This window comes from Equus quagga, chromosome 2 (assembly GCF_021613505.1).
Source record: "Equus quagga isolate Etosha38 chromosome 2, UCLA_HA_Equagga_1.0, whole genome shotgun sequence".
In the NCBI taxonomy this organism is placed as follows: domain Eukaryota; kingdom Metazoa; phylum Chordata; class Mammalia; order Perissodactyla; family Equidae; genus Equus; species Equus quagga.
This window is the reverse complement of record NC_060268.1, coordinates 86966953-86988397: the sequence shown is the minus strand read 5'-3', so window position 1 is coordinate 86988397 and position 21445 is coordinate 86966953. Positions and strand designations below refer to the sequence as shown.

Genomic DNA, 21445 nt, shown 5'->3' with positions numbered 1-21445 from the left:
AACCAAGTTGTCCATCCTTTAATTGAAAAACCTGGGGCCCAAAGAGGAGAAGTAGCTTGCTGGCAAAAGCCCTTCTCCTCTCCAGCTTCCCACGTGGTGTCCGGTTCCTCCCCTTTCTCTGTCTGCGGCCACCCGGCAGCAAAGGCTCGGGCGCCATCCACTCGCGAGGGGCCGTGCTGGGCAAACGCTCATTCAGAAGCGGCCTGAGGAAGCGGTCCACTCCCTCCGCTTTTTTCTCCTGCTTTCTCCATTTACTGCTCCAGGCCAGTGTGCCGCTTCCACAGATTTCCAGGTTCTGAGGATGGCGCCCCGGCTGAAAAGTTTGCGGAAAGCTTGTGAAAAGGCTTCGTGAGGAGAGATGAGCCCGTGAGGATGGGCAAAGGCGACGGCCGCCTCCCGCCGCCCCCGCCGCCCCCGCCGCCCCCGCCGCCCCCGCCGCCCCCGCTTCGCAGCAGCCCCAGATGCCGTCTCTCAGAAACAGTCTCCACCCCCAGGCCGCCCCCTTACTCTCAGGTCTCTTTCCAGTCCCTGGAAGCAAATCCATCTCCATTTCGGCTCTCTGGCGCCATCTTGTGTTACTTTTTAAATAGCCACAGATTTTTTTAATTTCTATTAACTATTTTTAAAGAACAAAACAGTTTTCAAAGTTTTATTGTAGAAGAATTTCTACAGTATCCTATATAATAACAATAATATAATAGCAACAATAGTAATAACATTGATGATGACGTTCTAGAAGAAAATCAACTCTATCCATTGTTGTCGCACGGAGTAGTCAAGGCTTTTTTCCTGAACATATTCATAAATATTTCAAAGATAACCTTAAGTGTAGAAGTTGGTTTTATCCATCTTGCCTCTAGCATTGCCTTTGACAGAGAAACTACCTGTGAAATAAAAAGGAAGAAAGATCCGTTTTTGTGTATAAAGCTTTATCAGAGGCAGAAGAGGAGCAGTATAAGTAAAATATATTATAAACACTGGTCTTTACCTGCTGTCTCACTGCAGCACTTGGCAAGTGGGCACGACTTAAACAATTGCTAGTAGAACCGTCTTGTTAATTTAAAAGCAAATGCAGGGCCTGCCCGGTGGCGCAGCGGTTAAGTGCACATGTTCCGCTTCAGTGGCCCGGGGTTTGCGGGGTCGGATCCCGGGTGCGGACATGGCACCACTTGTCAAGCCATGCTGTGGCAGGCATCCCACATATAAGGTAGAGGAAGATGGACACAGATGTTAGCTCAGGGCCAGTCTTCCTCAGAAAAAAGAGGAGGATTGGCAGCAGATGTTAGCTCAGAGCTAATCTTCCTCAAAAAAAAAAAAATGAATACATAAATAAATAAAAGCAGATGCAGTCCCATGCCGCTAATGATTGAATCCACACCTACAGATCTACCAGTCTATGGGATGGCTTATGTTGCTAAAACCAAAACTGATATCTCAACGGGGAGGATGAGGGAGCAAACGACACATCATTGTGAAATTAATCATTGGTTAATCTCAGAAAACTGGTTAATGTAGTAAATCTAATATCAGGATTTTAAGCACCAGCAGCTCAGAAGTTTCACTGGGTCTTTCTTATTCTTGTGGAATTGCAAATGAATCTTCCCATGTTCCACAAAGAAATAAAGAAACAGAAGGTGCATCCAGCAAGTTGCACAGGAAAAAAGAAGCCACTTGGGTGCGATAGTCCCCCCTTGGGTTAGCGGTGTCACGGAGAGGCTTTCAAATATCTGCTCTAGTCACGGGAGCCTTAAACATGGGCTTGGTTCTGGAGAGCCAGCCCCTTTCCACTGACCGACTCCACAGAGAGCCTGCGGAGTTCAAACAGAACAAAGAAGCATCAGGACCCTGGGAAAGGGAAGGAAGGTGGGCCTCCCATATTTGCAGCCAAGCTAGACGCCAAAAGATTAACTTATAAAAGCAAATCCTTACAATTCGAAGCAGAGAAAGTCTCAAAAGGAAAACGCAACCCTTTCCCAGTGAGAAGCAAAGCAGATGGTGGCCTCATGGTTTTTTTCTTTAAATATGTGTCACATTTCCCAAAAATGCACCTGGTATCATCTCTGCAGTAACAGGAGTCTGGCTCTGAGGTCGGGGAGCCCAGAGTTGAAAGCCTGCCTGTGCCATTGTCTGTGTGACTCCGGACGGCTGCAGCAGCCACTCTGGGCCCCAGGGTCCTCAACTCGCCCTCGAGGGTAATAACAGCTCCCTCAGGTGTTACTGAATGAAATGAACACAGGCATACCTTGGAGACATCGTGGGTTCAGTTCCAAACCACCGCAATAAAGCGAGTCACACAAATTTTTTTACTTCCCAATGCATATAGAGGTTATTTTTACACTATACTGTGGTCTCTTAGTGTGCAACAGCATTATGTCTAAAAAAAACAATGTGCATACCTTAATTTAAAAATACTTTATTGCCAAAAAATGCTAAGCATCATCTGAGCCTTCAGGCAGTCATAATCTTTTTGCTGGTGGAGGGTCTTGTAAAAAACGCCCTATCTGTGAAGCTCGATAAAGCAAAGTACAATAAAACAAGGGCTGCGTGTCCAAGTGAAGCATCTCTCAGACAGAGCCTGGCCCAAGCAGGTGCTCAGGAAACGGCCAGTGCCATCTGGACAGTGGTGATGACAATGACAATCCCACTGCTACACTCCTCCTAGACCACCATGCTCCCAGACACAAACCGGCCCCTCTTCTAAGTGCCAGTCACATTCACTTAATCACAATAGCTAACATCATTGAGTGCCTGCTATTTGCCAGGCACTGTACATTAAATTATTCCAGTTAATTCTCAGGGCACCCAAAGGCAGCTACAGCTAATACCCCCCCCCCAGGAAACAGGTTCAGAGAGGTTGGGTAATATATTAGGCTAGACTAACTGCTCTCAGAAACAACCCCAAAACCTCAGTGGCTTAACACAGAGAAGGCCTACCTTTCCCCCACGACCTTGTTGGCATGAGAGGAAGGACTCACTGTAGCAGTCATTCAGGGACCCAGGCTCCTTCCGTAAAGTGACTCCACCACCTCCTGTAGAGGAGTCCACCACTGGATCCTCTGTATCTAGCTAGCAGGTGAGGAGGGGAGAGAAAACCCGTGGCTCTTACCTCCCTCAACCCATGGTGACATGTGGCACTTCTGCTCACAGTCCACTAGTTCAAACCAGTCTCTTGGCTCTGGATGCAGGGGGCTGGGAAATAGCCTGTTGGTGTCCTTAGGAGAAGGAGGAGAGACATAGATATTGGTGAGTGAGCCCTGATGGCCGAGCAGTTAAAGTTCAGCACACTCAGAATCGGCAGCCTGGATTTGGTTCCCGGGTGCAGAACCACACCACTCATCTGTCAGTAGCTATGCTGTGGTGGCAGCTCACACTGAAGAACCAGAGGGACTTACAACTAGAATATACAGCTATGTACTGGGGCTTTGGAGAGGAAAAGAGAGAGAGAGAGGAAGATTGGCAACAGATGTTAGCTCAGGACGAATCTTTCCCAGCAAAAAAAAGAAATAGATATTGGTGAGCAACAATATGTTCCACCACAATGAATTTGCCTAAGGTCATGCAGCCAGGAAGAACAGAAGTGAGATGTGAACCCAGGCAGTCTGAGTCCAGACCCTCCTCAACTAACCACTTAGCTACACTGTCATCTAGGGAACTGTGGAGGTTTTAAAACAGAGCCCCAAAGTCCTTACCATTCCTCTGGTCAAGAGGTGGAGTCAATTGTTAGTCATTGACCAACAGAATACAGAAGAAATTATATGAGCATGTCCAGGCTCTCAAGACACTGGCAGCTTCTACTTCATTTCTTGGGACACTCACTCTTAGAATCCAGCTGCCATGCTTGGAGGAAGCTCAAGCAGTGTATTCAGAGAGACCACATGGAACAGCCAAGGAGAGGTCCTAGCCATCATCTAGATCACCCACCAGATGTGTGAATGAAGAAACTTCCAGAGGATTCCAGCCCCCAGCAGCCAAGTCACCCCCAGCTTCCAGTCTCCCTAGCTAAAGTCCAGACACCATGGAGCAGAGACAATGCATCACGTCTATGCCTACTCTGAATTCCTGACCCACAGAATCTACGGGCATGAGAAAATGGCTGGTTTATGCACTACGTTTTGGGATGGTTTGTTATGCATCAGTAGTAACTGGAAAAGGAACTTATTCAGGAGTTTCTTGTCACTTCAATTTTGTTATCTCTTGGGGGGGTGGGGAGGAGGATTTCCAAAGTTTCTTTATACCATTCTTTTTCTCTTCTTTCTTGTGCTATCTGATATTTTCCAAATTTCCCAGAATAAAAGTGTATACCTTTTACCATCAGGGAAAGAATAAGTTTTTAAATGACCCTCTGCTGGTCACTAAACCCCATTGACTTTTGTGCGACCTTGTCACTTGACTTTGCTAGGAAAATGAAACTCCTCGGTCCTCATGGTGAATCTGAGCGGCTATGCAGTTCCTAGAGGTCCTCGATGCTGGTTCCAGGAAGGAGCAAGCCTGTGACACTGGCCACCCCCCTTAACTGTCCTCTTTGAAGCACAGCCAGCTTCTGAACAGGGAGAGGATGAGCAGGGACCTGGGTCTCTTGCGGGGTTCCTGGCTGGCTCAGCCCCCCATGCACACACAGCAATAACACTAGGAAGGGGGCTGGGGTTATGGAAAAAACAGACCCTGGAGATGGTCTGTAAAGATATTGCCAGTGAGGCCAGGATGCTACCTGCCTTTGGACCTTTGCTCATACTATTTCCCCTACTCGGTGCCCTTCCTAGGCACTGAAGTTTTCTTTTCTTTTTGAGGAGGATTAGCCCTGAGCTAACATCTGCTGCCAGTCCTCTTTTTGCTGAGAAAGACTGGCCCTGAGCTAACATCCGTGCCCATCTTCCTCTACTTCATATGTGGGACGCCTACCATAGCACAGCTTGCCAAGCGGTGCCATGTCTGTACCCAGGAACCGAACCGGTGAACCCCAGGCTTCCTTCCTCTGCTGACCACCAGGTCACTCTTGGAGGGCGGTAGGCTGTGCCCTTGTACGCAGAAAACCTACTATTTTGATGTGCTCAGGAGTTAACTCATCACACCCTCCACTCATCCCATCCGCTAGCTCTGGCTACTTGGTGCTGAGGACCTGAAGGGATAGAAGACAAATGTCTCCTTACTGGGCTGGAGTTGGCCAGAGTTCTCCTTGTGTTGGGTGACATGGCTTCTCTGACCAGCCCTGAGGAGGTTCTGCTGGTCTCTGCGTGACAGGTCTTCAAATGCTGGTTCTGACTCTCTCGTGGGACGATGTGGGAGTTCTTCGTTGGAGGGAGGGGTGGTGCACAGTTCCCTGGCACAGGGACCCTGGCCCTGGCTCTACTCTTCTGCACACCCCTCAACTCTCACCCCTGGCTCAAGAATCACAGGAAAAGGTGGGTGAAAGAAGCCACTCATTACCCTCCCCTACATAAAACAAGGTTCTCCAACACTCCTACTCCATGGGGCACTGTCTTAGTTATCCACTGCTGCCCAGCGAGTTACCCCAGAACTTACCAGCTTAAAACAACAAACATTTATTCTCCCAGTTTCTGTGGGTAAGGAATCTGGGCATGGCTTAACGTGGGTCCTCAGGCTCAGCATCTCTCGCAAGGCTGTAATCAAGGCATCAGCAGGGGCTGGGCGCTCATCTGAAGGCTCAGCCGGGGAGAGATCTGCTTCCAAGCTCACATGCTGGCTGGCTGGTGGCTAGAGGCACCCTCAGCTCCTTGCCACGTGGGCCTCTCCATGGAGCAGCTCACAAGATGGCAGCTGGCTTCCTCAGCACAAGTAAGCAAGAAGAGCCAGAGAGAGTGAGTGTGAGCAAAACAGAAGCCGCAGGCTCTTTGGAACATCTCATCCCTCTGCCATAATCTATTTATGAGAGTCACTAGGTCCAGCCCACACTCAAGAGAATTAAACAAGAGTATGAATACCAAGAGGTGCGGAATCCTTGCAAGTTTTCTGGGAGACTGTCTACCACAGGCACATTTCCCAGTCTTTCCAGCTCCTTGAAGACATCCAGTAGCAGAATACCATCAGATTCTTCAGGAATTTCTCCCTTTTACATTCTTGGGGTGGGAGTATATTTTATCCTCTTGGGCCCTCCAACCATCCTAAAAACTCCTGCCGACCCAATGCCAAATAGCTGGGAAGCACCCCAGCACACATCTGGTCACTATGACAAGGTTGAGGAAATCAACTCCAGTGTCCCACATGGACCTTCCCCCAGCAGGTCCAGGACACACCCCGCCATCCCCACAGTGGGCCCCAGGAAATTCCCACATCCTTGCAGGATGTTCCACTGTCCCACCCCTTCTTTTTCTTGCTGTCTCTCTCTAAGTCTCTACTGTCCTGATAAAAGAGGCCCAAGGGCAGGAAGCAAGATCTCAAGGTTAGCGGAGGTTATCACAGAGCCAAAGGCAGAAGCAACCATGAGCCCAGATCTGAACTGTGAGAATGAAGCTGGAGTGCCCAGAAATTAAGGGGATACGCAGAGCCTTGGGAGAAAACTACTAGGGGGGTATAGATCCTTACCCGGGAAGGTTGGAAAAGGCTTGACCCCCTAAACCCCATCTTCTCTTCCCCTCCAGAAGCACCTCTGATACAGCACCAGAAGACGAGAAGATGGTGAAAAAGAGTGGGCAGCGTTCCACTCTGCTGTACACAGGGTCGCTAGGAGCTGGAATTAACTCCATGGCACTAACCAGAGGGACCTCAGGCCCCTTCCAGCTCAGTTTCCCACCGCACAATAAATCCACTTCCCCTCCCCATACACTTTGACTCCCACCCAGAAAACCAGAGAAAAACAGCATTAAATACTGTTTTAATGAGGGACTGAGGGAGACCTTTCATTACCAGGCACAGCACAGAAACATCAGAATTGGTTCAGGATGCCTCCCCCAGGGCCACCTGCACTGGGATCAAAGACCGGTTGATTATCAGCAATAAATACAGTATTGCAAATGAGTCCCGAAGCCTGCCTGTTTGACTATGAGTGCATGAAACCCAAGCATACGAACACTGTTTTCTGTTGCCTATTTTTTTTTTAAGATTTTATTTTTCCTTTTTCTCCCCAAAGCCCCCCAGTACATAGTTGTATATTCTTCGTTGTGGGTCCTTCTAGTTGTGGCATGTGGGACGCTGCCTTAGCATGGTTTGATGAGCAGTGCCGTGTCCGCGCCCGGGATTGGAACCAACGAAACACTGGGCCACCTGCAGCGGAGCGCGCGAACTTAACCGCTCGGCCACGGGGCCAGACCCCTGTTGCCTACTTTTTTAATGAAAATACATAAATGTTCAATTCCACCATAGGTTAAACAGTTCACTGGGGCTAGCCCAAGTATTTATATGTTTTATACAAAGAAATACTGCCTAGATCCTAAAACCCAGTGGCATCAATGAACATAAATACTTCAATCGCTTCTTGGGTTTCATATGCTTACGGTCTAGCACTATAGTTTTGAAACTTTTATTTTTAAAGCACCAAAATAACCATTTTATCAATGAGAGCTTAGCAGTGTCCCAAAACGATGAAACTATGTAAAAGTGGAGTTTCTGTCGCTGAAAGGGCTGAGACCAGAGTGCAGCTGTTCAGCCTCCTCCTCTCTCCCTTCAGATTCCCCGGGGTCCTTTGAGGACCTGGGACTCCACGGGTCGCAACGTCGTGTTCAAAATTCATCTGCAGTTTCAAGATTCAACACTAGAGGGCCCTAGGCCAAGCCTCACTGAGCTCTCGATTCTACTTGTTGAGTCCAGGATGATAAGGATCCCTGTTGCAAACTACGTTTTTAAAGAATTCATTTTCAGATCACAAAGTTTAACTCTTTTGGAAACATAGGTCTCCGTTAAATCAAAAGTCGTTGAAGAGTGCCTTGGAAAATGAAACAATTTAGTAACACCACAGTGAGATCAGACTTCTGCAAACCTCAAACCAGAAAACAGCTAAAATAATATTCAACGAGAAGGCAATACACCTGGGTCTTGATGGGGGACAAAACATAAATAAGCTTAAAAAATAATAAAAAAACATAATAAAATAATTATATGACACCTTAAAACATAATGAAACCATCTCATTAAGCCTAAATTAATGTAAAGGTCAATGATGCATAATTTATGTAGGCTCATAAACTGCATTATGTAAATGATGATTAAACTAATATTCCCTTCTTTTTCTTATCTCTATCCTATTCACTCTATAAACACTAAAACACTAGTGTATTTTATGTGTTAGTCACAAATTTAAAAGATGCCATATTTTCCTGAAGTTATTTCTAATAAAAATAATCCAAACCCCAGGGCACCTAATTCCCTAGGATTTTTATCAAATTCCACAGTGCCGTGTCCCAGGAGACGAGCACTGCAAGGGAGGAGCTACAAGAAAGTCTATAGGACTGAATAGAAATAGCCAGGATGAAATACGCCGGTTTCATAATATGGCTGGGAGCTGCCCTGACATACATTTCTGGTACTGAGGAGCTGAGCCGATAGACTCCCTATGGAGAAAGAGACGCCGAGTCATTCAGCATTTATCTGAATTTCAGCCTTTATTCTGGACCCTGGGAATATAGATGTGAACAAAACAAACAAAAATCCTGCCTTCATGGACCTTACATCCTTGTGAGGGGAGACAGATGATGAACAAGTTGCTTGTGAGCCCTATGGAGATAGGGTCAGGGGAGACGGAAAGAGACTATAAGAGGAGGTAAGGATACCGGGGTCTACAGTTTTAAATAGGACGAGAGAAGCCCATTCCAGGAAGAGAGAACAGAAAGGGAAAGGCCCGGGCTGGCCAGTGGCCGAGTGGTTAAGTTCATGCGCTCCCCTTCAGTGGCCCAGGGTTTCACAGGTTCAGATCCTGGGCACAGGCATGGCACCGCTCGTCAGGCCACACTCAGGTGGCATACCACATGCCACAACTAGAAGGACTCGCAACTAAAATATACAACTATGTACTGGGGGGCTTTGGGGAGAAAAAGCAGAAATTAAAAAAAAATTGGCAACAGATGTTAACTCAGGTGCCAATCTTTAAAAAAAAAAAAAAGAAAGGGAAAGGGCCCTCAAGCGAGTGCAAGGAGTAGGAAGAAGGTCAGTTTGGCAAGAACAGAGTGATTAAAATGGAAAAGAGGGGCCAGCCCAGTGGCATAACAGTTAAGTTCTTGTAGCCCAGGGTTCACAGGCCCAGATCCCAGGTGTGTGCCTACAGACCGCTTGTCAGGTCATGCTATGGTGGTGTCCCACATGCAAAATAGAGGATTGGCAGGAATGTTAGCTCAGCGACAATCTTCCTCAAGCAAAAACAGGAAGATTGGCAACAGATGTTAGCTCAGAGCCAATCTTCCTCACCAAAAAAAAAAAAAAAAACAAATAAAAAGGAAAAGTAAAGGACACGAAGTCAGAGAGAAAAGATAGAGTGGGGTGGAGGATATATTGGAGGACAATGGAGCTGATTGCAAGAATTCCGGCTTTTGTTCTGAGGGAGATGGGCCGGGGCTTGTAAGGAAAGGAATAGTATTATCAGACTTAACATCCTAACAGGATGACTGGCTATGAGGGTGAGCATGGGCTGCAGGGGGCAAGGGCACAGGAAGACACATTATAAAAATACAAGCAAGGAATAACAGCGGCCTGGGAATAGCACAGTAACCTATATCAGACTATTCCTCCTGATGACCACAATTCTAAACTCGGGACTTTGACAAAATATAGCTTTTGAAGACACAGTTGACTGACCAGCAGCAGACAGAAAAAGAAAAGACATGAAATAATATCTATTAAATTTTGAGCATAAGTGTTGTAATCAGGGCTGGCCTGGTGGTACAGCGGTTAAGCGCACAGGTTCCGCTTCAGCAGCCCGGGGTTCACTGGTTCGGATCCCGGGTGTGGACATGGCACCACTTGGCAAAAGCCATGCTGTGGAAGGTCCCACATATGAAGTGGAGGAGGATGGGCATGGATGTTAGCTCAGGGCCAGTCTTCCTCAGCAAACAGAGGAGGATTGGCAGCAGATGTTAGCTCAGGGCTAATCTTCCTCAAAAAAAAAAGAAAAGAAGAAGTGTTGTAATCAAATATTCTAAAATCTAGTCAGAAAGTCTTTCATGTGCAAAGGCAAAGAAAATTATTCTCAGATGTCCAAGGATTCAAGAACATATCCTGCACGTTGCTTTTAGAAAAAAAGTATTTGAAGACATAGTAAGGCCAACTGAAAGAAAAGGCAAAATTAAGAATGCAAAAACAGGGAATTTGAGGATAAGAGGATTTGTGTAAAGCTTCAACTTGGGCAAGGGAGGGCTTGCACATTAGAATTATTCTTTTTGTTTTAATTTACAGTTGACCAACACGAAGCGAGATTACGGTATGCACCCCAGCCACAGCTCAGGCCTAGGATGGGAGGGGAGAGTGGGAGGCTGAGAGGCTCCAGGGAGACAGAGTTTGAAGAGTTTGAAGGAACTGTCCTTGTCACTTAGGTACCACACTAATGGCTCTTTCCTGCATCTGTTGGACACCAAACGCACTGTGGTCCCATTAAGTGGTGTCCTAGCTGATGGAATCCGGAGCTTGGAGTCGGCTCAGCCCACATGCTTTACCTGGCTGTTCCCACTCTCTATCTGCTCCTTCCCCAGTGCGACAGTCGTCAGCCTTCAATATGTACGAAATCCCCCAAGTTTGGACTTAAAACAATAACCTTGGTGCCAGGCCCCAGCATGTTCTAACAAGGGCTAAGCTTTTTACAGGGTTGGGACACAAGGCAAAGAATCACCGAATAATCGCCCCAAAACCGAGCTGTAATAAAGAATCACACAAAGACCAATTTGACTGCAAAATAACTTGAGGAATTTTTTTTATTGAGTGAAGAAAAAATTCTGGTTGAATATATGCCAGACAATTAACAATGATGATCTCCAGGGGTAGGCTTGTGGCGAACCTGTACTTTCCATGACCAGCTGTAGCTCCATGACGTTTCTACCTTTTTACAACAATCGCGTTATATCCTTTAATTGGGAAAGCCTTTAAAGATAAGTAATTTTAAAATAAAATAAAACGCAAGGAGGATAGGAGCTAGTTAAACAAGAGCACAAGGAGGCAAACCGCCAAAGCCAAAATGTGCGATATTTTCTAGGACAATTGACCCAGTTTTTGCAACACAAGGATGGGAGTGAAAAGGGGCTATACTGTGGCTATACAAATAAGCCCCCTATTATGAGAGCTGCATACTAAAGTATGTGGAACAAAATGACCTCATTACTGGAATTTTCTTTTAAAAGAAAAAAGGAGTAGACACTTATGTGGGAAAATTTGATAATTATTGAATCTGGGTAAAAGGTACATGGGGGTTCAGTGAAATACTCTCCTTATCTTTGTGTATGTTTGGACATTTTTATAACTAAAAAAAATTTAATGAAAATAAAAACTTCATTTTTAAGGAGTGAATTCTTAGTATTTGTTGCTGCTGAAGAGAAATTAACCACCAGTAGTAGATTACCTGTCATCCAGCCTCATTTTATATTGTCTCCTGTCTAAGACCTTCTCACTCCTATGTTAACTTTTTTAAAAATAAGCACATGCAATATATGTTTTCATTATGTACAGAGTGCAAAGAAAAAGACTCAGGATGCAAATAATAATAGCTAATATTTATTGCACATTTTTGTGCAAGGCAGTATGCAAGCATTTTCTGAGAATTCATTTAATCTTCAAAACAGCCTCAGGAGGTAGATGTTAGGATAACTTCCTGGGAACTAGGTGGGAATTCTGGGCCGTCTAACTCAGACCTGTGGGTGTGGAGTCTTAGCTGCTTCAGCGTAATGAAATTTTCAGCTCTGCACCAGTCTGCCTTGGGAATATTATAGACTTCCGTCTCTTGTCATCTATTACAGTAAGCGAGTAAGCCAATGGAAAAGTCATTGCTAGAGAAATTAAAGAAGACCTAGAAAAATGAAGAGATATATTGTGTTCATGGATCAGATGGCTCAATACTGTTAAGATATATTTCTCCCCAAAATGATCTATAAACTCAATCATAATGTCAGGAGGCTTTTTTGCGAAAGTCGACAAACTGATTGTAAAATGCAAAGGACCTAGAAGAGCCAAAACAATTGTGAAGAGGAAGAACGAAGTCAGAAGACTTACACTACCTACTTTCAAGATTTACTACAAAGCTACAGAAATCAAGACAGCGTGGTATTGGGAAAAGGACAGACACACAGATGAGCGGAACAGAAGAGAATCCAAATAGACCTACACATATATGGTCAGTTGATTCTCAACAAAGCCGCCAAGGTAATTCAATGGGGAAAGAATAGGAGTTCACCAAATGGTCCCAGAACAATTGGTGATCTATTTGAGAAAAAAAAGAAAGGACCTCAATGCTTACCTCACACAACATACAAGAGTTAACTTGTATGATTTATAAATACAAGAATTATAAATTATAAGTTACAATTTATAAATTATAAGAGTTGATTATAAACCTAAATATAAGAGTTAAAACTATAAAACTTCTGGAAGAAAACACAGAGAATCTTTGTGACTTTAAGCTAGCCAAAGATTTCTTAAATGGGACACAAAAAGCATGAACCAAACAATCCAAATGTCCATCGACAGAGGAATGGATAAACAAATTGTGGTGTGTACATATAAGGGAATATTATTCAGCCATGAAAAGGAACTAATAATTGATACATGTTACAGCATGGATGAAACTTGAGGACACGACACTCAGTAAAAGAAGTCAGACACAAAAGGTCAGATATTGTATGATTGCTTTTATGTGATATATCCAGAATAGGCAAATCTATAGAGACAATTCAGATTAGGGGTTAGGAGTGGGTAGGAGAAATGAGAATGATTCATTATGGGTACAGGGTGTTTTTCTGGGGTGATGAAAATGTTTTGAAGCTAGAGAGATGGTTTGGCAATATTGCAAATACACTAAATGTCGCTGATTTGTACACTTTAAAATAGCTAATTGTATGTTATCTGAATTTCATCTCAATTTAAAAGAAAAAACAGGGGCCGTCCTGGTGGCGCAGCAGGTAAGTTCGCACGTTCCGCTTTGGCGGCCCAGGGTTCACCGGTTCAGATCCCGGGTGCAGACATGGCACCCCTTGGCAAGCCATGCTGTGGCAGGCGTCCCACATATAAAGCAGAGGAAGATGGACACGGATGTTAGCTCAGGGCCAGTCTTCCTCAGCAAAAAGAGGAGGATTGGCAGCAGTTAGCTCAGGGCTAACCTTCCTCAAAATAAATAAATAAATAAATAAAAGAAAAAACAAACTGTAAAAACAAATTAGGAAACAGGCCTAGAAAGAGATTTGAAGAGTTTGACCAATGTCCCTCAGGGCTGCCTGGCTTTAAAGATATCCTCCTAACCACCACACTTGGCTGCCCCCTTGGCCCCACAATATATAAGCAGAGCAATCTCTGGGTGTAGGAACCTGGAAAATTTACATTCCCCGTGTTTACCAAGTTTTCTATAGTGAGTAAAGAGACACGCTTCTCTAAACAGTTGTACATCATGCCATGTGATCACGACTGTGTGAAAAAATGATCATATTATAAATACTGGACAACATGCACAAAAGTGTTGTCTCTGAGAAGTGGATTATAAGCATTGTCTTTTTTGTCTCCTACTTTTCTGTATTTTCCTGACCTTTTTTTTTTTTTCAAGATTGGCACCTGAGCTAACAACCATTGCCAATCTTTTTTTTATTTTTCTGCTTTATCTCCCCAAACCTCCCCGTACATAGTTGTATATCTTAGTTGCAGGTCCTTCTAGTTGTGGGATGTAGGACACCACCTCAACGTGGCCTGACGAGCGGTGCCATGTCCGCGCCCAGGATCCGAACCCTGGGCCGCCGCAGCGGAGCCCACGAACTTAACCACTCGGTCACGGAGCCGGCCCCCTTCCTGATTTTTTATAATAAGTACATTTACACTTTGATAATGGAAGAAAATAACCTTTGAAACCATTTAAATAGAATGAGCTGCCTCCAATGGTATTGAGTGTCCCCATCATCGTAGGTGGTCAAGAAGAGACCACTGATCTCTTGGTGGAGACACTGTAGACAGCCTGAAGCACTGGCTAGGAGACTGAACTAAATGACTTCTAAGGTCCTTTCCAGGCCCAGTAAGTCCTTAGTCTTGGACAATAATTCAAAACTGCTAGTGCCTGTAAAGCAACTGCCTTTTGCCAAGTGCTATAAAAAGCACTTTACGTCACAAATGTGTATGATGAGTACTCTTACTGTCCCCATTTTCATGTGAAGACACTAAAATGCAGAAATCCTCAACTTGACCAAGGTCTCATAGCTGGAGATCGAGCCAGCTGTGCTCCACCACAGAGCCCACGCTTCTGAAACCCACCACCCCTCAGCTTCTGTGACAGATGCCCCATAGCGCGTCAGTGCCAGTGAGAACGGGCTCCCAGTCATGAGTGCACAAACTGTAGGGCGTACTAGAAGGAACCCAGATTGGGTATCGGGGATGGTCCCCTCCGGTCTGTTACTAACTCACTGAGTGGACGTGACCCCTTCTCTCTGAGCTGCACCTTCCTCTTCTGTAAAATCCAGGGAAAGTCCGATTTAGCTGCACGGATTCACTCTCCTCCGCCCATAACTGTGAGCTCTCTCTGGATTACTGTAGCTGTTAAATTGGGATTCCTGACAAACCACGTTACTTCTCCAGGGTAAAACTGACAAGATTTCTTACCAGAACCAAAACCCTATGACCCCAGAAGTACCACTTATTATCTTAAGAGAATAAACTTCTCTAATGGAACTTTGGTTCTCAAAGACCATTCATTTCTCTCTCATTACAGAAACCCAACTAAAACGATAACAGAGAAATAGAAAAGATACAAGCACAAAACAGAAGAGAGAATAAATTGGAGGTCATCAGCAGACGAGTGATTTCAACAAGTTTCTGGAAAGCACAAAGTACATGAAAAGGTGTCAAAAGATGAAATGGAAGAAGCTATCATCTTTAGCATTTCTAGAGGCGGCTTCAAAGACCAGAAGGAAGAGCTAGACAGCAAAACTAGAGAGGCCAACCTTCGAGACATCAGGTATTCCCACCTCATTATTTTCATAATAAAAAGTTTCAAAATTGGGTGGGGAAATTGGATTAAACTTTTTTTTAAGAAGAGTGCTTGCCTTACAAGTACAGTGATTACAGCCAACAATACTGTACTATATACTTCAAAGTTGTGAAAGGACTAGATCTTAATTGTTCCCACCACAAAAAAGAAATGATAATTATGTAACACGATAGAGATATTAGCTAATGCTATGGTGGTAACCATATTGCAATATATAACTGCATCAAATCAACACGTTGTCCATCTTAAACTTACACAATATGTCAATTTTGTCTCAATAAAAATAAATTTAAAAAAAAAAGAATGCGGGCCAGCCCAGTGGCGCAGCAGTTAAGTTCGCACGTTCCGCTTCTCAGCAGCCTGGGGTTTGCCGGTTCGGATCCCGGTTGCGGACATGGCACCCCTTAGCAAAAGCCATGCTGTGGTAGGCGTCCCACATATAAAGTAGAGGAAGATGGGCATGGATGTTAGCTCAGGGCCAGTCTTCCTCAGCAAAAAGAGGAGGATTGGCAGTAGTTAGCTCAGGGCTAATCTTCCTCAAAAAAACAAACAAACAAAAAAGAATGCTTGCCTTCCAAAAATGAGTGTTCATTCACTAACAATGTGTTTGTTCTCCTTTATACCTTGCAAAGACCTGCATTTTCAACATGCTTTGAATCTGCTTAGGGCCAGGTCTCAGATTATCAACAGGGTTAAAAGCCATGGCCAAATTGTGACTGTTCTCTCACGTTGCAGCTTTATTGATTGCTCACGCTGATTAAGAAATTCCGTCTCAAGAAAAGAAAAGAAAAGAAATGTATGAGAGAGAAAAAAGAAATTCCCTTCCACTATCATCTTCGTTATTTCCCGGGCACTTGCTAACATTTACTGGGCAGCTCCTTAGCACCAGGCATCAAGTGCTTTCTGAGAATGAACTCAGTTAATCCTCACACCAACCCTGCAGTTTTATCTCCAGGCTACAGATGGGGAAACTGAGACACAATTAAAAGCCAAGTGGTCTGTTCTCTGGGTTGGGAAGTGGTGGACCTGGGCTCAAACCCAGGCCCCTGACCCCAGAATAGGCACACTTAACTTCCATTCTTATCTCCCTGTCAATAGTCATTATTTGCATCAGAAAAAGAAAACGTTGTTTTTAAAAAGTCTTATCATACTCTGTAAATTTGCTACAGTTGAAATTAAGAAACGGGTGTTGATATTTTAGCATTGGAATTTGGCTGTTTGAGGGAAATGCCTCAGCCTAACAGCTTTCATATTCCTCTGTAGGCAAACCTGGGTACCAACTCCAAGAAGCTGTGTGGAGGTTGCCCAGTTCCACTGTTGGAAGGTTATAAATAGATACATCAAGTGCCACATACTCAATCCATGGCAGCTCTTATTAATATGAAAATCCCATTTGCAAAGGGCTTTCTCTCCCCAGTTGAATTGGCCCAGTGAAGTAATCCTGTTGAAAACAAAAACCCGTCTCCAGAGGCCCAGGAGGAGTTGCACGCTATATGCATTGATTTGCATATCAATTCATGCTGGTGAAATTCCTCATTAAAGAGTTGATTTCTCCAGGCTACTGAAATCCAGACAGGCAAATATTTTGAACTAATCGATTTAAGAGATTAGGACTAGCCTCTCTCTCTCCCTGCTACTCACCTCTCCTCTCCAAAAAAAACTAATAGTAAGTAAGCCTTCACCCCAAACCCAGGTTTTACTTGGAAATTCTAATGAGGCACAGGGGGATAGGTTAACCTGGATGCCCATCGGTTGGGGAGTCTGAAGGAAGGAGGCAAGACACACACTTCAAGCCAGGAGCCAGCCCAGATCCAAAGGTAGCATGCCTCTCCAAAAACGGGATCCTACAAAGGAAGCCCAGTCTGAGAGCGGGTAGGGGCCACTAGGGCTTCACCACACCTTCTCTCTTCTATCCTCTCTCCTCTCTCCTCTCTGGTGTTCTCGCTCAGTTTCCCCATCTGATTCTCCTCCGCCCATTTCCGCATTTCCTTTAGTTCCATCCTTCCTTTCCCTCATGCTCTTTCCCTCAACTTCAGTGTCCCCCTCTGTAAAATGGGGATAATAATAGCATCTACCTCAAGGATTAAGGAGGGGAGGCCTGGCACCATGCCTTGTTTATTTTTTTAAAGTATTATTGAAAGATAGCATATGTGACTAATTTAGGACACAAATTTGGATTCATTTGGTTCACGTCTTATTTGGATTAAATATATATATTGAGAGAAATTTCTGATGCAGAAATTACTTATGAATAAAAAGAGGAGTTAAATATACAATACTTTCAGGAAAATAGCTAATGCGATCACGAATATTAAAATCTAAGTGGCTGGGATTACATTGAATCTGTAATCATGGATAATTGACATCTTAATATTGCCTAGGACTTGGGCCCGGCCCGGTGGTGCGGTGGTTAAGTGCGCACGTTCTGCTTCGGCCACCTGGGGTTTGCCGGTTTGGATCCCAGGTGTGGACACGGCACCACTTGGCAAAAGCCATGCTGTGGTAGGCATCCCACATATAAAGTAGAGGAAGATGGGCATGGATGTTAGCTCAGGGCCAGTCTTCCTCAGCAAAAAGAGGAGGATTGGCAGCAGTTAGCTCAGGGCTAATCTTCCTCAAAAAAAAAAGTATATATATTGCCTAGGACTATACTCCACAGGCACTGACTAATCAAGAAATATTGCCTGTTGCTGCATAACAAACTATTCCATGACCTAGTGGCTTAAAATGACCATTTTCCTTGCTCAAGAGTCTGAGAGTCAGGAACTCTGAGAGGGCTCAGCTGAGTGGTCTTTCTTCTCCACATGGCATCAGCTGGTGGCTGAGCTGGAGTGGCATTTTCAAGCCTTTGCTTCTTTTTGAGGTGCCTCTACGCTTTTCCACGTGGCCTCTCTCTTTTCACATGGCTAGCATGGGCTGCTTCACAGCATGCTGGTCTCAAGGTAATCAGACTGCTTAACGGCAGCTGGCTTCAAGAGGAAGCATTCCAACAAGGAAGGCAGCAGCTGCCAAGCTCTTGAGGCCTAGCCTCAGAAGTAACGCAATGTCACTTCCATTGCATTCAACTGGTCAAAAGTCCAAGGCTAGCTTGGATTCAAAAGGAGGGGTAATAGGCTCCACCTCTTGATGGGAGAGTGGCAAAGAATCAGCAGCCATCTTTAATCCATTGCAATGGTGTTTCGAAACCTCCTCCACTTCTATGCTGTGACTATGTGGGTATCTTTATCTGTGTCCCTGAGAGTTCTCCCAAGCCTAGGATTACAGATCTTTCCAAAACACTGACCTGAACTTGCCATTCTTTCTCTAGTCAAGCCTTCAAGGTTCCCATTGCTTACGGAAGAGAATTCAGATTCTCTAGCTTGGCATTCAAGACTTTTCATAAATTGTTGTACTCTATGGTCTAACCTCTGGCCACTAGGCACACACACATCCACGCACACTTCCTCTCACAGACACTCACCTACAAGCAAGCACACACATCACACACACTCAAACGCATACACACTGCTGTCTGCTGACTTCCCAGAAAGACCACCAGAACAGCCTGCACACCAAACGAAGCCATGTTTTCAGCTACCTGCATCAGAGACAGCAGCTGCACCCTGACCAGGCCTAGGAGGGTCTCGGAAGGGGGAGACCAGGGGCAGAGGCTTATTGGGCTTTGGTGTCTGAGCTCAGGTGGTTTAAAATGGGTCTTTCAATATGCGCATCTCATCAGGACTGAGCAAAGTCCATGACGTCGTACATTAGGATCGGTGGCCACAGTAGGCAAGAGCCTTGGAGCAAGTCTTTCAGGAAACAGTTGTTTGGCAAGTGGACTTTTTGCCCAAGTGAGCAGCCAGCTGTTCTGAGAATGGGGCTATGCGCCCAAATGTGCACTCCTTTACTTGAATAAATTGGTTTTCAGGAATTTCCAAAGCAAACAGTGAAATATTTAATGGTTTACAGTTTTATCTTGCCCGGGCAAAAACTTTCTGGAATAAATGGTAATTGTGTTGACACAGGCGGTTTCAGTCTTCAGTCCTGATAGCTAAGAAATTAAAAAAGGTTAAAAGAATTCATAATGTATACATGCGGGTAGATGGAGAGAGATGGGGGTTATATTATTGTCCTGGGGCTGTCATAACAAATTATCGCAAACTGAGTGCTTAAAACAAAAGAAGTGTATTGTCTCACAGTTCTGGAGGCTAGATGTCTGAAATCAAGGTGTTGGCACGGTTAGTTCCCTCTGGAGGCTGTGAGAGAAAATGTGTTCCAAGTTTCTCTTCCAGCTTCTGGCGGATCCCAGGAACACTTGGCATCCCTGGTTTGGGGCTCCGTAACTCCAGTCACCGCCTCCATGTTCGCCTGGCCTTCTTCTCTCTGTTCGCGTCTGTGTGTCCTCTCCTCCACTGACACGGACATCAGTCACTGGGTTTACGGCCACCCTAAATCCAGTATGATCTCATCTTCAGATCCATAATTACATTCGGAAAGACCCTACTTCCAAATCGATCACATTCTGAGGTTCCAAGTAGACATGCATTTTTGAGAGGTCACTGTTCACCTACTATGGGGGGTGTAAGAGACCTAAATCCCCATCTACCTTATCAGGAAGCCAACAGATAATGTCTACAATTGATAAATCAAGAAATGGCAACCTAAGCATGTTATTTTGACCCAGAGGGCAAAAATTAAAGGCTTAAACAGGGTTGCCCAGGAGAATAGGGAGAGGTTAGATAGGGCACAGCTCTTTTGCTACTTATACTTTCTAGTACCTCTTGACTCTAAATTACCAAACTGAATGTTTTTGATAACCCAAAACTAAGAAAATCACCAATATGCTTTTTCTTCCTTATGCTTTTCTGCGCTTATCTAGAAAAAATGTTTTTCATCTCAAATAAATGAAAATCTCTATTACCCTGTAATAGAGTTAGCACATTGGTGCATGTCTTCCTTTCAAATTTTTTAAGTCATCCTGTATGTGCAATAGTGAAACCAGTTTAGTTCCACTTAACTTCATAATATAAATACAGGTCTATGTTATCTTTTTTTTTTTTGAGGAAGATTAGCCCCGAGCTAACATCTGCCACCAATCCTCCTCTTTTTGCTGAGGAAGACTGGCCCTGAGCTCACATCCGTGTCCATCTTCCACTACTTTATATGTGGGACACCTGCCACAGCATGGCATGCCAGGCGGTGCCATGCCCACACCCGGGATCTGAATTGGTGAACCCCAGGCCGCTGAAGCGGAATGTGCACACTTAACCACTGCGCCACTGGGCCGGCCCCTCCATGTTATCTTTAAATCATAATGAACATTATTTTTATTGGCTACATGAAATCCATCTAGTAAAAGACGCATCATTTACTTTAAATTGGTTCCTATTTTCTCACATTATAAATAACACTGAAATAAATACCTTCGAGCAATTTTTTATTCCTTGTATTCAGATTACTTCCTTGAAATAGATGCCAGTTTCTAGAAGGTTATATTACAGGGGTACGAATATTTTGAAGACTTTGGATATATCCGCCAAATTACATTCTGGAAGAGAGCGAGGTAACAGTTTGTCCTACCATGAGATCATACAAGATGCACGGCCTGTTGGTCTTTCTTCTCCCCCTTCTCTTCTCAGTGAAACCTGGATAACAGGATGTTGAATAGGCTTTTCCTGCTACCCCACAATTTTACCTACAGTCCCAAAGCAGAGGACTCGGAGATTACCCACAGAGCTTACTAAAAAGTAGACAAACTGTCCTTCAATGCTTATCTCCAGCCAGCCAACAGAAGCCAAAAACTGAAGTTTATTATGGAGAGATCTATAAAGGGAGGTGAGTCGTCAGCCTGGTGGGAAATATTGTGAGTTTCCCCTTCTCCAAGCCAAGAGAATGGTCATAGAGACAGGAGGTGCCTTCAAGGGAGACTGTGTTCCTTCCTCCAGGCACAACTGAGCTGAGAAAGTCACAGGCCACCTGATGCACAGAAACAGAAAGCTCAATGACGACCAGATGCCTAAGCAGTATACATTTCTTCCCTAGTAACAGATCTTTTGTTTTACTCAGTGCACAATGCACCAAGAAAAAGATTACATTTCCCAGCCTCCTTTGCAACTAGATATGTCCAGGCCGACAAGGTGGAAGTGGAAACGTTGTCTGGGGGTTCTGGGAAAGCTCCTGAATCGGAAATGAGTCAACTAAAAGAATTCTTATCCTTCTTTGTCCTTTCTCCTTCCTCCTTACTGCTGCCTGGGATGTAGACAGGAAGTTTGGAGTTCTGGCAGCCATCCTGGACCATAACATGAAGTGCTTAAAGACGGCAGCATAGAAATATACAAGAAGCCCAGATCCTTGATGATCATG

At 44.7% G+C, this 21445-nt stretch overlaps 1 long non-coding RNA gene across 1 annotated transcript; it reads right to left on the bottom strand.

Moving 5' to 3' along the window:
- Positions 1 to 635: 635 nt before the first annotated feature.
- On the bottom strand, positions 636 to 1070 carry LOC124236074 (uncharacterized). The gene is made up of 2 exons (XR_006887641.1): positions 989 to 1070; positions 636 to 884 (listed from the first exon to the last, which is right to left on the bottom strand). It is a non-coding gene; the product is annotated as an uncharacterized LOC124236074 (long non-coding RNA).
- Between the last annotated feature and the right edge of the window lie 20375 nt (positions 1071 to 21445).